We start from the raw sequence: 10,305 nt of genomic DNA, 5'->3' as shown, positions 1-10,305 counted from the left end.
GGTAGTCGAGCAGCGCCTTGTATACCTGTCTCTATTATTACTGGTATCAGGGGTGTGGCGTTACCTTAATCAGGTAGTCGAGCAGCGTCAGCGCCTTGTATACCTGTCTCTATTATTACTGGTATCAGGGGTGTGGCGTTACCTTAATCAGGTAGTCGAGCAGCGCCTTGTACACGTGTCTCTATTATTACTGGTATCAGGGGTGTGGCGTTACCTTAATCAGGTAGTCGAGCAGCGCCTTGTATACCTGTCTCTATTATTACTGGTATCAGGGGTGTGGCGTTACCTTAATCAGGTAGTCGAGCAGCGCCTTGTATACCTGTCTCTATTACTACTGGTATCAGGGGTGTGGCGTTACCTTAATCAGGTAGTCGAGCAGCGTCAGCGCCTTGTATACCTGTCTCTATTACTACTGGTATCAGGGGTGTGGCGTTACCTTAATCAGGTAGTCGAGCAGCGCCTTGTATACCTGTCTCTATTATTACTGGTATCAGGGGTGTGGCGTTACCTTAATCAGGTAGTCGAGCAGCGCCTTGTATACCTGTCTCTATTATTACTGGTATCAGGGGTGTGGCGTTACCTTAATCAGGTAGTCGAGCAGCGTCAGCGCCTTGTACACGTGTCTCCAGTTCTTCCCGTGGTCGTTGAGGCGCCTCCAGATCATACTCATGATCTCACTGAACGCCACGACGTTGTAGGTCAGGTCGGCCACCTCTGACATCAGAGAGGACGAGGGGCCCCAGGGGTCGTTGGAGGTGGACTCTCGGACCTTCTTCTCCGCGTCGGAGTAGTTGTTCACCATGTTCTTCACAGAACGTCTGATCGTGGAGCTCGGCATAGTGGTGGTGGTCACACACACACGCACACGCGCTACCACGACTGGGACACACAGTCAAGAGTGTGTGTGTGTGTGTGTGGGGGGGGGGAGAGTTTGTGTGTCTGAATCCTTTCTCGCTGCACCGGCAGCGTTGTGTGTGTCACCGTGTCACTGAGTGTGTGTGTGTGTTGTCACCGAGTGTGTGTGTGTATGTGTGTGTGTTCAGGGTGCCTCCGCGGGCCAGGAGTGTGTTCCACAGTCATCACAGACAACAGCCTGTTAGAACCATCTCCACACACACAGAGCTGGACACACACACAGCCACGCCTTCACCTGAGGAGAGAGAGAGAGAGGGGGGTTAGTATTGTGAGAGAAGGGGCACAGACAGAGAGAAAGAGACAAGAGAGAGACAGAAGGGGCCTCATATCAATTTAAGGGCCCAGAAATGTGACTCCTGTGGAGACCTCAAACCTCCCTCCTCACCCTGCCTCCCCCTCCCCCAACCCTCCCTCCTCACCCTGCCTCCCCCAAACCTCCCTCCTCACCCTGCCTCCCCCTCCCCCAAATCTCCCTCACCCTGCCTCCCCCAACCCTCCCTCCTCACCCTGCCTCCCCCTCCTGCCAACCCTCTCTCCTCACCCTGCCTCCCCCAAACCTCCCTCCTCACCCTGCCTCCCCCAAACCTCCCTCCTCACCCTGCCTCCCCCTCCTCACCCTGCCTCCCCCTCCTGCCAAACCTCCCTCACCCTGCCTCCCCAAACCTCCCTCATCACCCTGCCTCCCCCTCCTGCCAAACCTCCCTCCTCACCCTGCCTCCCCCAAACCTCCCTCCTCACCCTGCCTCCCCCTCCTGCCAAACCTCCATCCTCACCCTGCCTCCCACCTCCTGCCAAACCTCCCTCCTCACCCTGCCTCCCACCTCCTGCCACTATGAATACAGCACTGACCTAATGACATCTGCTGCTTTAAAATCACTTATTCACACACACGACTAGAGGAAGAGCCCCCGTCTGTCTCCCGGAACAACCCCCCCCACTCCTCACCCCCCAGCCCAGGAGGACTGCACAGACAGGGTCTGTCAGAGCACAGGGACAGAGAGATGGTCTGGGCCTAAACCAACACTCGACACTATGGAACACAAGGCTTTTACTATCTCATCCTTGGAATATACAAGGTCAGAGGTCATCTGCCTTTGGCTTAAAGAGCAAGAACCCAGACTTCGCCAAAGAAATCAGAAATACAGACATTGTCATCCTACAAGAAACCTGGTATAGAGACAGACCCACTGGTTGTCCTCTAGGTTACAGAGAGCTGGTAGTCCCATCCACCACACTACCAGGTGGGTGGTATAGAGGAGATGGACCCACTGGTTGTCCTCTAGGTTACAGAGAGCTGGTCGTCCCATCCACCACACTACCAGGTGGGTGGTATAGAGGAGATGGACCCACTGGTTGTCCTCTAGGGTACAGAGAGCTGGTAGTCCCATCCACCACACTACCAGGTGGGTGGTATAGCGTGATGCTAACCACTGAGCTGTAAAACACTATGTAGCAGCTAGCCTGGCTAGCCTAGCGTGATGCTAACCACTCTGAGCTGTAAAACACTATGTAGCAGCTAGCCTAGCGTGATGCTAACCACTCTGAGCTGTAAAACACTATGTAGCAGCTAGCCTGGCTAGCCTAGCGTGATGCTAACCACTCTGAGCTGTAAAACACTATGTAGCAGCTAGCCTGGCTAGCCTAGCGTGATGCTAACCACTCTGAGCTGTGAGCTGCCTAGCGTGACACTATGTAGCAGTTAGCCTGGCTAGCCTAGCGTGATGCTAACCACTCTGAGCTGTAAAACACTATATAGCAGCTAGCCTGGCTAGCCTAGCGTGATGCTAACCACTCTGAGCTGTAAAACACTATGTAGCAGCTAGCCTGGCTAGCCTAGCGTGATGCTAACCACTCTGAGCTGTAAAACACTATGTAGCAGCTAGCCTGGCTAGCCTAGCGTGATGCTAACCACTCTGAGCTGTAAAACACTATGTAGCAGCTAGCCTGGCTAGCCTAGCGTGATGCCAACCACTCTGAGCTGTAAAACACTATGTAGCAGCTAGCCTGGCTAGCCTAGCGTGATGCCAACCACTCTGAGCTGTAAAACACTATGTAGCAGCTAGCCTGGCTAGCCTAGCGTGATGCTAACCACTCTGAGCTGTAAAACACTATGTAGCAGCTAGCCTGGCTAGCCTAGCGTGATGCTAACCACTCTGAGCTGTAAAACACTATGTAGCAGCTAGCCTAGCGTGATGCTAACCACTCTGGGCTGTAAAACACTATGTAGCAGCTAGCCTAGCGTGATGCTAACCACTCTGAGCTGTAAAACACTATGTAGCAGCTAGCCTAGCGTGATGCTAACCACTCTGAGCTGTAAAACACTATGTAGCAGCTAGCCTAGCGTGATGCTAACCACTCTGGGCTATAAAACACACTATAAAAAAATGGTATCCTCGAGTTCATCTGACTGGGGAAGTAGACAACGGGCCTCATTGCCAAAAACCCCTGGAATATCCCTTTATTGATACACCGGGCTGACAACACAATAGGTATTTCTCTGTGTGTGTGTGTGTGTGTGTGTGTGTGTGTGTGTGTGTGTGTGTGTAGACAAGCAAATCCAACCGGTTCTTTCACCCTTCTAGAAGAACCGGACTGTTGGAATCTAGAATGTTTTCAGAAGCAGTAAACTGGGACATGTTCACAGACAGAGAGTTCCTCATCACCCTGCCTCCCCCTCCCCCAAACCTCCCTCCTCACCCTGCCTCCCCCTCCTCACCCTGCCTCCCCCTCCCCATCTACCATTCACATAAGCAACGCAAAGAAATCTTCAACCGCTGATTTATCAACTGGGCTCAGTGAAGAAGTCAAGAACTGCTTATCAAATCAATTTATATATATATATATAAATCAAATCAAATGTATTTATATAGCCCTTTGTACATCAGCTGATATCTCAAAGTGCTGTACAGAAACCCAGTCTAAAACCCCAAACAGCAAGCAATGCAGGTGTAGAAGCAGAGATCCATCCATACTAACATCATGTAATGTCCAAGCACCCTTCTCTCTCTCACACTCACCCCTCCCTTCCCTTCCTATGCCCCGAGACGTCTCCCTTTTGTCCTCCCCAGCCCAAGACAAAGCCGGAGATACCGCCCCGAGAGTCGGCTACAGGTGCATCGGTCACCCCCCCCCCTCCCTCCCCAACCTGCCTTTACTCAAACTGACCACACACACACACAGAGAGAGACAATAGACAAAGCCTGCCTGCTAACCCCACCACGGGTCTAGCGGTTCCCCTAAGCCTGGGCAGAGGGGCAGCATCCCAAGCCTGGGCAGAGGGGCAGCATCCCGGCTACACCCAGGGGGCAGCATCCCAAGCCTGGGCAGAGGGGCAGCATCCCAAGCCTGGGCAGAGGGGCAGCATCCCAAGCCTGGGCAGAGGGGCAGCATCCCAGCTACACCCAGGGGGCAGCATCCTGGCTACACCCAGGGGGCAGCATCCCAAGCCTGGGCAGAGGGGCAGCATCCCAAGCCTGGGCAGAGGGGCAGCATCCCGGCTACACCCAGGGGGCAGCATCCCAAGCCTGGGTAGAGGGGCAGCATCCCAAGCCTGGGCAGAGGGGCAGCATCCCAAGCCTGGGCAGAGGGGCAGCATCCCAAGCCTGGGCAGAGGGGCAGCATCCCAAGCCTGGGCAGAGGGGCAGCATCCCAAGCTTGGGCAGAGGGGCAGCATCCCAAGCCTGGGCAGAGGGGCAGCATCCCAAGCTTGGGCAGAGGGGCAGCATCCCAAGCCTGGGCAGAGGGGCAGCATCCCGGCTACACCCAGAGGGGCAGCATCCCAACTACACCCAGGGGGCAGCTACACCCAGGGGGGCAGCATCCTGGCTACACCCAGGGGGCATTACAGCTCAGTGTCCTGCACCATGTTTCCGTGCTGAGAGATAAATGTTACAGCGATTGATACATGGTGACAGAGGTAAAACAGCGCCCCCACCTGGACAAACATTATGGCCACTACAATAAAGTGAACACACACCAAACGCTCTTATAGTGAATTATGTTCCGCTTCAATGTTAGCTAGTTACCAAAACTGTACAGATAGTTTACTGGACATGTCAATGGTATTTCCTGCTACAGTGATTCATCAACCACATCAAATCAGCTGATATTATAAGCTAGTTATGACAAACAACGATTCCCCAGGTTGTCTATTTAGCATCGTTTTGCCATGAAAACAAGAAGAGCCGGTAGCTAACAAGCTAACAAGCTAACTAGCTGCAAACTCTCCTTCCAGACTCATATCAAACATCTCCAATCGAAAATCAAATCAAGAGTCGGCTTTCTATTCCGCAACAAAGCCTCCTTCACTCACGCCGCCAAGCTTACCCCAGTAAAACTGACTATCCTACCGATCCTCGACTTCGGCGATGTCATCTACAAAATGGCTTCCAACACTCTACTCAGCAAACTGGATGCAGTCTATCACAGTGCCATCCGTTTTGTCACTAAAGCACCTTATACCACCCACCACTGCGACTTGTATGCTCTAGTCGGCTGGCCCTCGCTACATATTCGTCGCCAGACCCACTGGCTCCAGGACATCTACAAGTCCATGCTAGGTAAAGCTCCGCCTTATCTCAGTTCACTGGTCACGATGGCAACACCCATCCGTAGCATGCACTCCAGCAGGTGTATCTCATTGAGCATCCCCAAAGCCAACACCTCATTTGGCCGCCTTTCGTTCCAGTACTCTGCTGCCTGTAACTGGAACGAATTGCAAAAATCGCTGAAGTTGGAGACTTTTATGTCCCTCACCAACTTCAAACATCAGCTATCCGAGCAGCTAACCGATCGCTGCAGCTGTACATAGTCTATTGGTAAATAGCCCACCCATTTTCACCTACCTCATTCCCATACTGTTGTTATTTATTTACTTTTCTGCTCTTTTGCACACCAATATCTCTACCTGTACATGACCATCTGACCATTTATCACTCCAGTGTTAATCTGCAAAATTGTAATTATTCGCCTACCTCCTCATGCCTTTTGCACACATTGTATATAGACTCCCCCCTTTTTTCTACTGTGTTATTGACTTGTTAATTGTTTACTCCATGTGTAACTCTGTGTTGTCTGTTCACACTGCTATGCTTTATCTTGGCCAGGTCGCAGTTGCAAATGAGAACTTGTTCTCAACTAGCCTACCTGGTTAAATAAAGGTGAAATAAAATAAAAATAAATAAATAGCTAACAAGCTAACAAGCTAACTAGCTAACAACCCAGCCCCCAAAAGGTTACCTAAAATGGTAAAGACAACATTCTCTCACACACACTAGTAGCTTTGTATACGAACTAAAGCTAAAGTGTGTCCTAAAACACTAAACGTTTGAGTTGAGCAGTTTTTAGTTTTTAAACCAGTTATGTTGGATCGATGGACTAACAAAATTGTCATCAACGCCTTTCTGAAATACATATCTAGCTAGCCGGCTAGTTTGCTAAAAAATAAATTCTAAATATTTTGGAAACAAACTACATAGCTAAACATTAGCAAAAAATGTACATTTTCTGTCACATTTAAAAATTGTTGAAAATCTGTGTGAATTCACTACAACATCTAACTAACTTAATTTAAAACATGTTTTTAAGTTATGGTTATGTACAAACTTAGCTAACAAATTAGCATGTTAGTTACAAGAACTTATTGAATGAAAAATTCCCCCCCAAAAAGTTGTTGGAACAACAACAAAAAATATCCTGACCAATACAACCACCCCTCTTCTCTACTCCATACTCCTTCAGTTTAAAGTTTTAAAAAATAAACATTTAAAAAGAAAGTTCCAACAATTTTGTTGTTTGAACATGTTTTAGGATTTAAATTGTTGCATTTTATCTGGGTTTCTAATTAGGGAGTCACCCCAACACAGTAGCTAGGCCACTAGCTAACTACAACACCTTCTCGATACTGTTAGCTTAGCTACAACGATACTAAAAAAAGATAGCAAACGCTAAACCTTGTTAGCTAACTCACTGGCTAAACAGTGTTAGCTAACTCACTGGCTAACCCTTGTTAGCTAACTCACTGGCTAACCCTTGTTAGCTAACTCACTGGCTAACCCTTGTTAGCTAACGCACTGGCTAACCCTTGTTAGCTAACTCATTAGCTAACGCACTGGCTAACACTTGTTAGCTAACGCACTGGCTAACACTTGTTAGCTAACGCACTGGCTAACACTTGTTAGCTAACGCACTGGCTAACACTTGTTAGCTAACGCACTGGCTAACACTTGTTAGCTAACGCATTGGCTAACAAACTGGCTAACCTTGTTAACTCACTGGCTAACTCTTGATAGCTAACTAACTGGCTAACAAACTGGCTAACCTTGTTAACTAACTGGCTAACTCTTGATAGCTAACTAACTGGCTAACAAACTGGCTAACCTTGTTAACTAACTGGCTAACTCTTGATAGCTAACTGGCTAACAAACTGGCTAACCTTGTTAACTCACTGGCTAACCCTTGTTAGCTAACTCACTGGCTAACCCTTGTAAACTAACTAACTGGCTAACACACTGGCTAACCTTGTTAACTCACTGGCTAACCCTTGTTAGCTAACTCACTGGCTAACCCTTGTTAGCTAACTCACTGGCTAACCCTTGTTAGCTAACTCACTGGCTAGCCCTTGTTAGCTAACTAACTGGCTAGCCCTTGTTAGCTAACTAGCTGGCTAGCCCTTGTTAGCTAACTAACTGGCTAGCCCTTGTTAGCTAACTGGCTAACCTTGTTAACTAACTGGCTAACTCTTGATAACTAACTAACTGGCTAACAAACTGGCTAACCTTGTTAACTCACTGGCTAACCCTTGTTAGCTAACTCACTGGCTAACCCTTGTTAGCTAACTAACTGGCTAGCCTTTGTTAGCTAACTAACTGGCTAGCCCTTGTTAACTAACTAACTGGCTAAACCTTGTTAGCTAACTAACTGGCTAACAAACTGGCTAAACCTTGTTAACTAACTGGCTAAACCTTGTTAGCTAACTAACTGGCTAACAAACTGGCTAAACCTTGTTAGCTAACTAACTGGCTAACAAACTGGCTAACCCTTGTTAGCTAACTAACTGGCTAACCCTTGTTAGCTAACTAACTGGCTAACCCTTGTTAGCTAACTAACTGGCTACCTAACTGGCTAACGTTAGCTAGCTAGGTTTAAGTGCTAGGTGGAGACATTCACCCAAAAGCATCCCAAGGAGATTTGAAACAACCTGGAAAGCAAAAAAAACAATGAATAACTTACCATTTCCTTTTCCCGAGTTATTCTACAGAGTAAATTAATATCCTGGAATTTTACAACCCATACGATCAAAGAAGTCACCATCCAAAACAAAAATACCAGGAAAGTTGACTTATTTGTTGTGGTTGTTGGATAAATTTTCTTTCAAACCCTTCCCGTAATGTGTAGTTTAGTTCGCTAAGCAGGCTTTTACACGTCTCTGACTCTTGCTCTATCAACATGGCGGGCGGTAAAGCTCCTCTCTCGTCCCGGGAGGGGGGACATGTAGGCGGGGGAAGGGTGTGACCAAAGCTGCTTGACTCGCTGATGCAGAAATACATCCTTTCCTTCCCCCCACCACCTCCTCCCTTCTGAGGAAAGCCATTCATAACGAGACCGTTTTGAGCAACAGTGTGCAAGGCTAGAGGACATGGGGAAGAATATAAAATATTAAAATCCTAGCTCCTAGTCTCCTTCTCAAAACCCATTGGAGAAGAAGGTTAAGAAGGGACGAGACCTCTGGTTTTCTCATCCAATAGATTTGGAGATGGAGACAAAAACGAGATGGATTTGAGATTTAATTTGAGATTTCACATGTTGGTTTCAAGACAACTCAATATGGTGTAATTGCATTATTGCAATTCGGGGTGTTTCTTGATAAGGGCGTTCCGTGTAATCCGTGTAAAAGCGCATTGGTGGCTGTCATTCTACAGTCCGTTGATACCTGCCTTTGGTTCAGTTCCTGCACTGTCCCACGCTTTTTGGATTTTCCTAAGTTGAAAAAGCACTAGTTTTAAATGAATGCTTTTACATATGACGCGAATTGCACTTTTTATTTTTCTTTGCATGACTCGGCGCATGATGCAAAAACTATTTATCAGAATGAGGATGTATCATTATGTAGCTCAATGAAACAGTCCTAATAAACTAATGTCTAACACCTCAAAATCTTATTGCATATAGACTACAACAAAACATACTATATTAGACTGTAAAAAAAATAAAAAAGTTAACAGTACTGAGTTAACAGTAATACAGTTTTTTTTTGAACGACCAAAGTTCAAAGTTGAAAACGTAACAGTTTAACGCTGACAAAAACTAAGATAAAATTAGACTGTTTATGTTTGAATTTCTGGCAAAGTGAGAAGGCTATAACTCTGGTGCCTTCAGTTATCATCAGCTAGAAATCTCACAATCTTGAAACATGATCTCTATTCTCCTGTATACAAATATACGGTGCATTCGGAAAGTATTCAGACTCCCTTGACCTTTTTTTTACACATTTCAGTTACGTTACAGCCTTATTGTAAAATGGATTAAATCTTTTTTCCCCCCTCATCAATCTACACACAATAACCCATAATGACGTCACAATAACCCATAATGACGTCACAATACCCCATAATGACATCACAATACCCCCATAATGACATCACAATACCCCATAATGACGCCACAATAACCCATAACCCTACAACGACAAAGGAAAAACAGGTTTTAAAATGTTTGCTAACTTGTAAAAAATAAAAATAAAAAACAGAAATATCACATTTACGTAAGTAAATGGCAGCGATTACAGCACCGAGTCTTCTTGGGTATGATGCTACAAGCTTGGCACACCTGTATTTGGGGAGTTTCTCACATTCCTCTCTGCAGATTCTCCAATGCTCTGTCAGGTTGGATGGGAAGAGTCACTGCACAGCTATTCTCTCCAGAGATGTTCTGGCTGGGCCACTCAATGACATTCTGAGACTTGTCCCTAAGCCACTCCTGCATTGTATTGGCTGTGTGCTTAGGGTCATTGTCCTGTTAGAAGGTGAACCTTCACCCAGTCTGAGGTCTTGAGTGCTCTGGAGCAAGTTTTCATCAAGGATCTCTCTGTACTTTGCTCCGAATATCGTTCCTCGATCCTGACTAGTCTCCCAGTCCCTGCAGCTAAAAAAACATCCCCACAGCATGATGCTGCCACCACCATGCTTCACCGTAGGGATGGTGGCAGATGTGATTTGGCATTCAGGCCAAAGAGTTCAATCGTTTCATCAGACCAGAGAATCTTGTTTCTCATGGTCTGAGAGTCCTTTAGGTGCCTTTTTGCAAACTCCAAGTGGGCAGTCATGTGCCATTCAGTGAGGAGTGGCTTCTGTCTACCATAGAGGTCTGATTGGTGGAGTGCTGTAGTGATGG

The 10,305-nt window shown here is 47.2% G+C and overlaps 1 pseudogene; it reads right to left on the bottom strand.

Moving 5' to 3' along the window:
- LOC135572393 (epsin-2-like) overlaps positions 1 to 8,489 on the bottom strand; it is a 47,587-nt pseudogene extending 39,098 nt beyond the window's left edge.
- Between the last annotated feature and the right edge of the window lie 1,816 nt (positions 8,490 to 10,305).

The sequence above is a fragment of the Oncorhynchus nerka genome, linkage group LG7 (assembly GCF_034236695.1).
Source record: "Oncorhynchus nerka isolate Pitt River linkage group LG7, Oner_Uvic_2.0, whole genome shotgun sequence".
Lineage (NCBI taxonomy): Eukaryota > Metazoa > Chordata > Actinopteri > Salmoniformes > Salmonidae > Oncorhynchus > Oncorhynchus nerka.
Note: the sequence above shows the minus strand (reverse complement) of the source record. Positions and strands in the feature narration are given on the sequence as shown.